The following is a 12,010-nucleotide window of genomic DNA, read 5'->3' on the forward strand; positions in this document are numbered from 1 at the left end:
GAAGGGGCGGAATGCAAGAGATGATAGCCAAGGACCGTTCCATTCGTCCACCCATAGGGGTCGGCCTCGAATATCGTTCAAAGCTAACTACTTTTCCGGCTGAATTAATTTCAGTGAGGTTTAGAGCCGCATGGAGGGACCAAGGTGAAAAAGTGAGGCCAAAAGAACAGGCGAAGATGTGCACTTTAAATGCATTCCGCCTTTAAGAGCATCCGATGCCCGTTTGGTGCAAGATGGAAGTTCACTTTTGCGATGCGCTGGAATCGGTATACGCCATCTGCGCCGCTTTTCGTAACATTACTTAAGAGGTAATCAGCTTCGTCAGCTCGCCAAAATAACGCCATAGAAGATGACATGACCCCAAGCAGTTTTGTGGGACAAGTGATGTTAGTGGCCTCAAGAATCTTTTTCATACGACTGGTTTGGTTGCCCAGTTGTGGATAAGTAAAGATTAACGTAAGCCGAAGCGTCAGAGCTCTATTCAATGCTCGATTTACAGGACAGTTCACTGAACACCTCTTCTGGTGGCCTTGTGTACACACCAGGTACGTCGAAAGTCGCCAAGAATGAGAGGAAGTCAGGGATGAAGGGTTATGCTAGAGGCAATTTCCCGTCTTGTGGCATTCAAACTATAACACGGCGAGTGATCAGGCATTGTTTCCCGTTATACAAACATGGTCAATATTGAGAACTGTTTCGTTATACGTGCTTCTTTAGGCACCCCAAGAAGTTAAGTGCTCTGAGTTAGAGCGGCGGACCGGTGAAGCAGAGAGCTTCATTTACCGGCAAATGTTTTTCTGCATTGCAACACCCGTTACGTTACTAGTTATAAATGGAGCTGTGGAGCTGAGAAATAGCCAGATATCGGCTTAACCATGTCTAAAGCTTCATAATATAGGCCTGCGTACGTCAAAGGACGCTAGGGTAAAGCCAAGCGAACCTTGTACACCTGAATGAGCAATGTAGCAATAGTACTATGGGAATAACATTTGTCGCGACGGGTAGGTACATCGGCGTGGTGTAATGGCCGTTACATTTTATACTAGGCAAGTATTTTAATTATCTGCTCTTCCATGTATTATCTACACCACACAACAAGGGCACTTGTGCTGGCTTACGGTCTCCCAAATGGGGAGTCTCCAATACCATGCAGCTCTTGCGGTCAAAGTAGTCCACAAGAGCGACGAAAATCTTGCCGGGAACTGTAACAATACAAATGAATATATGTGGAGACGCAAGATAAGGTGCGATGTACTTGCCATCGTCTTCAACAGTCCAAGATCAGCACAATCAAGAGCCGCTGCATTACAGTGAATGCATGGCAAAAACCTCTCAAAATATAGTGCAAGAAACATTGCACTCCGCCAGCAGCGACCACCACTCCAATGAGAAACATCCGTACTTATCTTTCCTCCACACTTTTGGTAGGCAGCTACGTTCCTTCCCCTTTGCATTCCCTTTAATAACCTAAAGCGGTACTCTAAAATCTGTGCTCAAAACAAACCATCGGTTGTCTGTCTAGAAGATTCGGTTATGGAAGTGATGTTCGGAATCAGTCGGGGAAGTTTTGACCATAAAAAAAAAACGGCAATTTTTTGGGTTCTTTTTTTCACGAGAGTGGACTGATATTTTCTACTGTCAAAAAAGAATCAAACATACGTACTACCGTCTCTGGAATGTTAAACAGTTAGAGGTAGCAAGTAGTGGTACCACTCAGAGGATAGAAAAAGTTTCTATTGAAGCGAACTCAGTACCGCGAACTTATGAAGGCTTGCTCTTAAAGATGCCCCTGAACAAAATGCATATTATGACTTAAAATGCGTAATAACTTTCCAAGGGACCTTCTCTTTTCTCTTGGGAAAAAGAATTTTGTTATAAAAAGCAAGACTGTCAAATACGCTGCCAGAAACTTCCGCAGGAGTTTCTCGTGTCTTTTTTTTTCTTCGATAGGTCAGTTCTCGCTACAATGGCGACTTTCAGGCCTAAAGTCAGCTAGCGCAGATAGAACGACTAGTATTGATGCCGCGGTACACAGAGATGATTGAGAGATCTTTTAAGATTCAGATCCAGTCTCTTTTTTAGAATCCACATCCTTGTATAGAGAGCCTAATGGAAAATGGCTGATCAGAAAAATATCGAGACCCAAGAATTGATATATGTAGATTTGCTGCAATTAAGTAATAAACAAAAGATGAGCATTTTTCGGAAGTAGGCCATAATAAATATGGTGTGAGCACTGGCACGCAGAGAAAGCCGGTGAGTAGCAAAGAGAAAATTAGGGAAAATTATATATAAGTAATAGGCTTTACAGAACAACGAAAATACATTCACGAATCCCGATGGCACAGAAAGGTTAACAGAACGCTTGCAGAAGTTCGACTGCAGCCAATCCATTTAAGACCCTAATCTTTTGAGTCGCAGAGACTAGCAACTAAATGTTCAGTTTTGAAACCGAAGAAAGCTTGTACTAATGAAAATATTTTGAGAAAGTGGCACAGCAAACTAATGTAATATGTTAGGATGATTTTCAGTACGATGAACCCATGGATACGCGGAAGTAATTCTGTATTGAGATTAGATGACAAAACCTTCCTTATTTTGCCGCTTACGAGACCACCTCGCTTCTATTCAGGCATTCTCAAGAAGACTACTTTTTAAGGCGCACGGGCACCCGGCCAAAAAGGGCAGTGACTGGCATTTGAAGGCTCCGCTATGCCGGTCTTGTTTACCAGCTTCATCTACACCTTCGCGTACACCTACTGTGACTTACTCTGATGATACCATAATGATGCCAATAAGAATTGCTAATGTTGATTTCTCGCCAGAGGAAGTAAGCAGGTATGAAACGATGAAGCGGTACCTAAGAGCTGAAGCATACACCGAATGGTCCTTACAGTGTTGTTCTTTGTCCAAAACCAATGAAAAAAAAATGCATCAACAGTAACGCTGCTGCTAGGTTACCTTCTTGATACCAAGAAAAACATGCCACTAGTAGAGCTGTAGAGTAGATGTTGTCCGACCCTGGGGAAGTAGACGGCTTGAGATTTTTGATGAGCTTAGAAATTCCCTCAGATGTGATGGTAACAGGTGGCATTGAAGCAAAATTAAGTTGCGGTAAAGTAATCCTGTTGTCCAGTGGTTCGTGGGTGAAGACTGAGGTGAAGTAGGAATTCATAGTATCAGAGCGTTCGGAAAGCGGAACGTGTGTGCCATCTTGTCTTTTCAAAGATATGCTGTATGAGCTGTTTTTGTTGGGCGTTATCAGATTCCAGATTTCTTTAGGTTTGAGCGCATTATGTCTAGCAGATCATGACTGTAGAATTTTCTTTTAGACGACCGTAATAAATGAGTGTATTCGCGAAGACTGGCGAAGTATTTGTTCCATTTCACAGATGATGTAGAATTTTTTGCATTACGGAAGAGGCGTTTTTTTTTCGCGATAATTTGCGGCGCAAAGCGTTCGAAAACCAAGGCTTAGTGGCGTCGCCGCGGATGCATATGAGTGGTACGTAAGCGTCAATGAGCGACAAAAGTTTGTGTTTAAAAAGGCACCAGTTTTCGTTAACGGATCTCGTAGACATCGATAGGAGGAAAGCAGCGAAAAATTGTTCGAGGTCGGAGTTCACACTCGCTAAGTCGGCATTACGATAATCGCGGATGTATTTGACGGATGGTTGGCGGGCGGATATTTCAATGGTTAGGTCGAAAAACAAGAGACTGTGATCACTGAGTCCACTAGATTGCGAAAGTGATTGGATTACTTCTGGACTGGAGACAAGAATGAGGTCAAGGATATTTGAGCCTCGTGTTGGCTCATGAACTGCTTGGAAAAGGTTGAAAGTAAGGACGAGTTCAAGGAAGTCTTTAGATTGGCGAGACGATGCAGTCAAAGCTTCCCAGTCGATATCCGGGTAGTTGAAATCGCCACAGAGAATGAAATTGGCGTGAGGAAGTCGGGAATGCAGGTCTTGAAGCACACAGTGAAGGTCCGTAATGAAAGATTGATCTGTGTCAGGTGCTCGATAGCATGCAATTACTATGTTGGTACGAGACGGAAGACAGATTTTAAGACAGTATTTCGCTGCGGCAATTAATCTCGATTAGAGCGGATGGAATGTTAGATTTGACAAGAGCAAGAAGGCCCCCTCCCCTGCGACCTATTCTATCTCGCCTGTAGAAATGAAAGGACCGGTTGTCTTGCAGCAGTTCTGCTTCTTGAATATCAGGTGTTAGCCAAGATTCGGTAAATACTGCAATGTCAGTGTTATGATCTTCTATTTCTTTTTTTGGCAGGTAACTACGTATGTTGCTCATCAGGACAGAAGCTTTCTGATAAGTTGCGGTTGGACGCAAGCATTTGGATGGTTGGACATGCGGTAACAACGGGACACATGGCGCCTTGGCTAATCGCTATGACTTTAGTTCTACAATCGAATCCGTTTCAGCGTTGAAAGTGAACTGTCTTTTGCCGATAAGTAACTTGTCGACGCGGATCTTAAATGAGGCGTTGCTTTGTTGGCCATAAGAAAAAAGTTTTTTCCTAGCTTGTCGGACTTTCGCGGAATAGTCCTCTCGAACTGAGAATGAGGCGTCTTTAAGTTTATGCCCTGCAACAAGAATTCTTGATTTATCTTTGAAGTGTGCCAGTTTAACAATTATTGGGCGGTTTTTGTCTGTTTGGAAACGGCCCAGTCGATGCGTGCGTTCGATGTCTTGGCTATCAATAGTAATGTCTAGGTGTTCGGAGCAGAAGGAAATAATGTGTGCTTCAGACTGTGGCCAGACTGTGTGTAAACTGTTTGAGCATATACTGTACTCCAATATTGAAAATCCCCTCGATAAAAACTCTTTTTTCTTTCCCAAACAGTATGGTTTCAGAGCAGGCTTCTCATGTGAAACACAACTTTTCGAATTCACAACTGATCTTCATCTAAGTTTAGATTCTTTATTTCAAACAGACGCCATTTATCTAGATTTCTCTAAAGCATTTGATCGCGTTCCTCACTAACGTCTCATCTGTAAACTCGCATGCCTGTCACTCGACCCTTTAGTCTCTTCCTGGATTCGCTGCTTCTTGACTAATCGCTCGCAGTTCACCGTCATCGCTAATCACACATCTGCAACTACCGTAGTTATCTCCGGTGTACCCCAGGGTTCCGTCCTTGCTCCGCTGCTCTTCCTAATCTTCATCAACGACCTGCCATCTGGAATCTCGTCATCTGTCCGTCTTTTTGCGGATGATTGCGTCATTTATCGCCGCATATCTGATAACACTGACCAGGAATTATTACCGGACGACCTAAATAAAATACAGAAATGGTGCTCCGACTGGCTCATGCAGCTTAATATTTCGAAATGTAAATGCATGCACATATCACGCAAACGTTCCATTAGTAATTTCCAGTACTCCCTGAACTCTGTGGCGCTGTCAGTAACGAATTCCTACAGGTACCTTGGCGTCGAAATAACGAACAAATTAACATGGTCAGACCACATTATCAAACTTTGCGCAAGCATTTCCAGAGCACTTGGCTTTATCCGAAGATCACTATCAATGTCCCCTCCATCAATCGGACAACAAGCATACGAAACATTCATTCGCGCTAAAATGGGATATGCCTCAGCAATATGGAACCCTCACCAGGCTTACTTAATACAACTGCTCGAAGCTATCCAGAATCGGCCAGCGCGCTTCATAACGTCGCAATATTCGTCTCGACACAGCGCTACCAACCTAAAATCGTCTCTCGGCCTTGAACCATTAGCACTCCGCAGAAAAATATCAATTCTCTGTCTTTTACACAAACTATACTTTAACTTCCCTGAACTACGCCTAACTTTGTTACCTGCGCCCTTACGCTCATCTCGCCGATTATTCAACTCCCTCAGCATTCAGCGGTTGCACGGTTCATCCAACGCTTTCAACAAATCTTTCCTTCCCATCGCCATAGAAGAATGGAACAATCTTCCTGATACCGTTGTCATCGAAACTAATCCCGCCAAATTTAGGCTGCTAATAACAGACCACTTGAACCAACTATAGCTACTTCCCTCGCGATGCTCTGCTTGCAATTTGAACTGCTTGTGCCATTGCGACCCCCCCCCTCCCCCCACAAGAGTTTTCCCACTTATTTAATTTCCGCACATTTTAATGTTTAATTTTATATACTACTGCTTTGCCTTATATATTCTGTACTATTTGAATTACCTGACGCTAATTGCACATCAAACTTGTTATTCTTGTTATTTTTGTTATGCTTTTTTATGTTTACATGCCTTTGTATGACCGTTTCGCACCACTGTCTTCCCCCCCCCCCCCCCTTATGTAATGTCCCAGACGGGATCTTTAAGGTTTCAATAAATGATGATGATGATGAGGAAAATGAGATCCGTGAAATCAGTCACTGCGACGAAGTAGGCTATGGGCAGGTTGATTGCTTTTCTCTCCCTGTAAAAGCAGAAACGCGTTTGAAAACTGTAGACACGTAGGGTTTCAATAAGTTTTGTGGCATAAGCGCGGATGGAAATAAACCAGAGATACAAAATTACTCTCGCAGTTTGTCATATTTGTAGTGATTATAACCAGAAACCTTAACTTGATAAAGCTGCAAGTATTCATTTATACACTTTTTTCTCTTGGCGGTCGAATTTATTCTGCATTTTAAAGCTGTGCTCGAAGCAAGCCAACGTAGCTCTATAATTGGTAGAACTCGCTGTGAGCTGCATAGTTGGTTACAGAGTCAGTTTTCCGATCTCTCTTAAAGGCTAACAGCGCTTAGCCAAATCAGTAAAGTGTTCAAGCAGCAGTACCAAGGTTGGTGTTCCTATTGGAAATTTTTACCACTTTAGACCTTAAAATTTCTTTTATCATAGAACTGGGTCTGACAGAGGCTGAAATTACTTTTTCCAGTGGAAATAAATGACGCTTTTTGCGAAGGCTCGATCGGTGACTCGCCCCCTGCAGCTAAGTAATCTACGTGCCATGGCTTGGTAGGCCACATGTAATCTACGCTGGCGCGATGCCAGAAGGGAAAGATTACTTTGATGTCTAGCACACGCAGCAGACTACCTTACTTTAATGGCTGTTTCCTATTTGTTCGAGCTGTCACAAGAAAGGCAAAAGAATAGCGAGGCATAGGTATCGCATTTCTGATCATTTTTCACGCCCTGAAGACTTTGAAATGAAGCAGTAGTGAAGAGGAGAATTGGGTACCGTGTTTTGCTTCCGGGTCATATTTCGCCCACTACAGTTTCATTTTGGCCCCTCACTTTTGACATGGCTGGTATATTTCAGCTTTTTACTCAAGGCTTTCACAGGAATGATAAAAATCTATGCTATTAAAAGTGTCGGTGTTCCAGGTGCATCATGAGAATTGACATATGTATTTTTCCAATACTGACCATTGAAGTAGGCATCACTGCTGCAAAGAGAGGCGCATACTCAGAGTGCTAGAATGAAAATACAGCAGTGCAATAACAGGAGGGCGTTGCTAGTTAAACCATTAGAGACCAAGAAAATGTAACAGATGGTTTTTATTCATATTTAGCACATATAGCTCCTTTATAAAGAAAAGCGGATTAATAAAATTTCCTCACGATCGCTTTATTCGTTCCGAAGTTACACAGTTACACAGGTGTACTTCTTGTAGTAGGCTGGGTCGTCCCCATAGCACATGCGGCTACTTCGCTTCACTCCTACTTTGTTGCGTGAATTTCGTTGATATCACCGGGATATTTACGCAGGGTGATATAGCGCTTCTAGCAAGCCCTCATCAATCTTTTTTGGCTACAGTACAGTGGCACTGCAGTTATTCAGAATTGCGCAGGAAGCCTTCTTTTCAAAGAAGCATCAGACACGATTGAGCCAGAGTGTCTGCGAACCGCTGGTTGCTGCATGTCAAGGCGTAGGTAATGACGAGTAGCGAAAGCAAATCTTACGAAAGCAAAAAATTTCCAGCAGACCCGTTTCTAGCAATCTGCCAAATTTTTCAGGCGCTGACAATTGCAACGTTGAGCTATCATGTCAGCCACCCCCCTTTTTGACCCTGATGCCGACGTAGTAGCAGTTGATGGCTTGATCAGAAAGGTCGACACCTGCCATACGACTGCTCTGAAAGGAAAGTATTTCTGGCTTACAAACGTCCTGTTTTTCATGCGCTCTAGGCAACCACCGCTTTAGAGAACATGTAGGCTCAATGTTGTCCTAGTTGCAGGCCATCGTGACTACACTTTTGTCCTTACACTGGAATAAAAGCACGTAACCTAAACCATTGAAGCAAGAACCAATTTTTCCGGGCTGCTTCTTTTCTGTTGCTTTCTTTGCGCCTAGTGGACATTTCCTAAACCTGTTTTAGCAAAATGTTCCTGTAGCCTGAAATTTGGCCCGGCACAGCGTTGCAAGAATGTCTTCACCAGTTGAAAAAAATCGCCAAAAAAGGTAAAATGGTCACTAAGCGCTTATATCACTTCAGGCAACGGCCGCACAACACGCGCTACCAAAAGTTCTTTTTCTGAACTCAAGGACTTTCCACAGTTGGTGTTAAATATATAGGAGTAAATGTCTGTTCTGCAGAACATCCAGTTCTGATAGTCAAAACTTTATTATAACCATTTAAAATCATACCATCGTCATATTCAGGGCAGCTAGCGACAAGTACAGCAGTATTTGAGGCGTCGCTGAGCACACTGTTTTTTTCGAAAAAGTTGCAAGAAACCAAAACATCTATGACCTGGATCAGATGGGCGCCGTAGTGCGCACGGAAACTCCCAGCGCACTATAGAAAATACAGTAGCATATTATTCATCATAGCTGAAAAAAAGCCAAAGGTTCGGAACATTGAAAACATTAATTTTTTGCTCGCGTCTTTCGTGCTGTTCTATACTAGAAAGTAGCATAATATCTACATAAACGCGGCTGCGACACAATTATATAAGCCAGCGACAACCGGTGCAGCTCGTGGGAGACAAACATCCTGAAGTTTCTCCATGGAAAGATGACATAGTGAGGTGAGGAAACGCGAATTCTTAGTTAAGGGGGGTCAGCCGACCCCCCCTTGCGGCAAAAGCATGACCTACTTCAAAAGAAAAAATTAAATATTTGATGTTGAAATCCCCCAAAAATTAACTGTACATTTAAAAGTACTCTTATCGATAATGGATTAAGCTAAACCCATTAATATCAGCCGGCTACATTTAGCATTAAAGCCACAATACAGTAGTCTCAAATTTAAACATGAAACATGATAAAATTAAAATAGTTATCAGAAAAATCGAAACTGTGTGCATGTTTAACGTTGTAAAAGCGGTAGACGCGATTTGTATTAAGGCGGAGACCTGGGCCAGTTGGCACATACAAAGAAGAGGCTTTACACAGCGAAACAGACAAGAGACAAGAAAGAACTGACACCACGAGAGCTGACTATCAACTTAGGCTTGTTCGGCTTTACACGAAATATATAAGGAAGAAAATGGTACAAGACAAGAAAAATGATACCGGGAAGCGCATGCAACAGGGAACGCCGACTTCCACGCCGTTAAGGACACAATTAATCAATTTCTTTTTCAAGCAGTCCAACTGATGGTTTGCAGACGCAAATCTGACCGCTAAGCCTGATATAGCCATCGGTCTTGAACACACCCCTTGCTTTTTTATATTTGTATTTTTTGATTACGTGCGTGCTGCTCAACAAAGGTGGACATTTCCTAGATTCGCAATTCTTGCAATGAAGGGCTAAATTGCTGCTCGTTCCAGGCTGTAGTTATCTAGGGTGTTCGTGAATTCTTGAATTCACACACCGAGCAGTCTGTCCGACATATGTTTTTGCGCAGCATAATGGCACTTCATGTACAACATCGCACTGGCAGTCCGTAAAGCACTGCTTGTGATCAATGTCACAAGGCAGAGGCCTTGGACCGTCTCTGTCCCACAGTCTATGTTCCCATGGTATGCGCCTCTGTCGCATTCTTAGCTAAGAAGCCTGCACAGAAGTGAACCTACTGCGAGGATATCTTCTGGCAGCGTGTGTTCAGGGTTGCCCGCCAGGAAATCACAGGAGATACCGCCAAGAACTGAAGATGGTATCTGACGTCACGGAGTTCTTCTGGCGTATGGCGCTGGCTAGACTTGCAAGGAAACGGCGGGCCCCTGCAGCTTTGTGCCAAGGCTCTCTAACCTTGTTGGGTGATGCTGCAGTTCCTGATGAAGCACAAGCTGCCTTGAGACTCGGGCCCAGGTTCTGTGCGCCGCCCCTGTTAAGCAAAATAGAGCAACTGGCATTAGTTTGAGACGCAGTGACAAGAGCAGACGACAGGAAGGCGGAAAGATGCATAGGAGATTCGTTCTTCCTTCGGGGCTGTACTTTCAGAAAGCTTAGGAGGCGGTGAATGCGAACTTCCTCAAGTCTGAAGCAACTCACAAAAGGCTCAAAAGGGAAGCGATGAAGAATGGCAGGACAGCAGGTCTTTCGCAAGTTGTAGAAGTTATGCAGAAGCAGAAAGGTCAATGCCTGAGGCTGTTTTTCATGGCCAAAACCCACAAAGAAGGATCACCTTTCAGTGTCATCTTATCAGAAAGGTCCACATGGCAACAGCCTTTGGGTAGGTTTCTGCAAAGAGGCCTTTCGGTTCTGCCAGTCCGCGACCCATTTATAATAAGGCGGCCAGCAGATGTATCCGACTGTCTGAGGGAACTGCGGCACCGGCCTGTTGGTGCCTTCTCGCTTGACTTCAAAGATATGTACAGTCTTTGTCAAAAGTTTGGAGCCCAGGGGGTTTGGTGCTGAAGCACACTGTCTGGTTCGTAATGCATCATTAGCGCTACAAATTTGCTGAAGGTAAGAAGATTTCTGGTGCTGCCTCCTCCAATGGGTAGGACTACCACGAATGTTACAGGAGTCCCACTGCGAGGCTTAGAAGCAAACCCCCTGGGCTTTAAATTTTTGACAAAGACTGTACTTCTTGCGATATATAGCGATAAGCGGTCAGCAAATCCATAGATGAATATGGGAACATTCGGTTCCAGAACGCATGCGGCACAAGTGAGAACAATTTCATGGGTGTTCTCGGGTGCTACTTTGGTTGTGGACTTCGGAGGGAAGCAATATGTGCAAAAGGAAGGCATTTGCATCGGGTCGTGCCTGGCGTTCATTCTCAGCACTATTCTACTCGCAAAAGATAGCCAGATACAGTGAGATCTTCAAACGTATGGTGTGCTCAATATCTTCCGCTATGTAGACCATTATTTGATCTTGTTTGAACTTGACAGCCACTCGGGACAAGAACTTCAAAGCATGATCAATCAGCTAGACAGGCAGAGTAGAACGGTGGGGCTAAGAATTAACATGCAGAAAACCAAAGTAATGTTCAACAGCCTAGCAAGGGAACAGCAGCTCGCAATTGGTAGCGAGGTGCCGGAAGTCGTAAGAGAATATGTCTACTTAGGGCAGGTAGTGACCGCAGATCCGGATCATGAGAGGGAAACAACTAGAAGAATAAGAATGGGGTGGAGCGCGTATGGCAGGTTCTCTCAGGTCATGAATGGCAGCTTACCAATATCCCTGAAGAGAAAAGTATATAACAGCTGTATCCTACCGGTACTCACCTATGGGGCAGAAACGTGGAGGCTAACAAAGAGGGTTCAGCTTAAGTTAAGAACAACGCAGCGAGCTATGGAAAGGAAAATGATAGGTGTAACGTTAAGAGATCGGAAGAGGGCGGAGTGGGTGAGGAAACAAACGCGGGTTAATGACATACTAGTTGAAATCAAGAGGAAGAAGTGGGCTTGGGCAGGGCATGTAATGTAAGGCAAGTAAGGCAAGGTAACCGCTGGTCCTTAGGAGTAACAGAGTGGATTCCAAGAGAAAGCAAATGTAGCAGGGGATGGCAGAAAGTTAGGTGGGCGGATGAGATTAAGAAGTTTGCGGGGATACAGTGGCGGCAACTAGCAAAGGACAGGGTTAATTGGAGAGACATGGGAGAGGCCTTTGCCCTGCAGTGGGTGTAGTCAGGCTGA

Source organism: Amblyomma mixtum, chromosome 2 (genome assembly GCF_055824585.1).
Source record: "Amblyomma mixtum isolate Tamu chromosome 2, ASM5582458v1, whole genome shotgun sequence".
NCBI classification, from domain to species: domain Eukaryota; kingdom Metazoa; phylum Arthropoda; class Arachnida; order Ixodida; family Ixodidae; genus Amblyomma; species Amblyomma mixtum.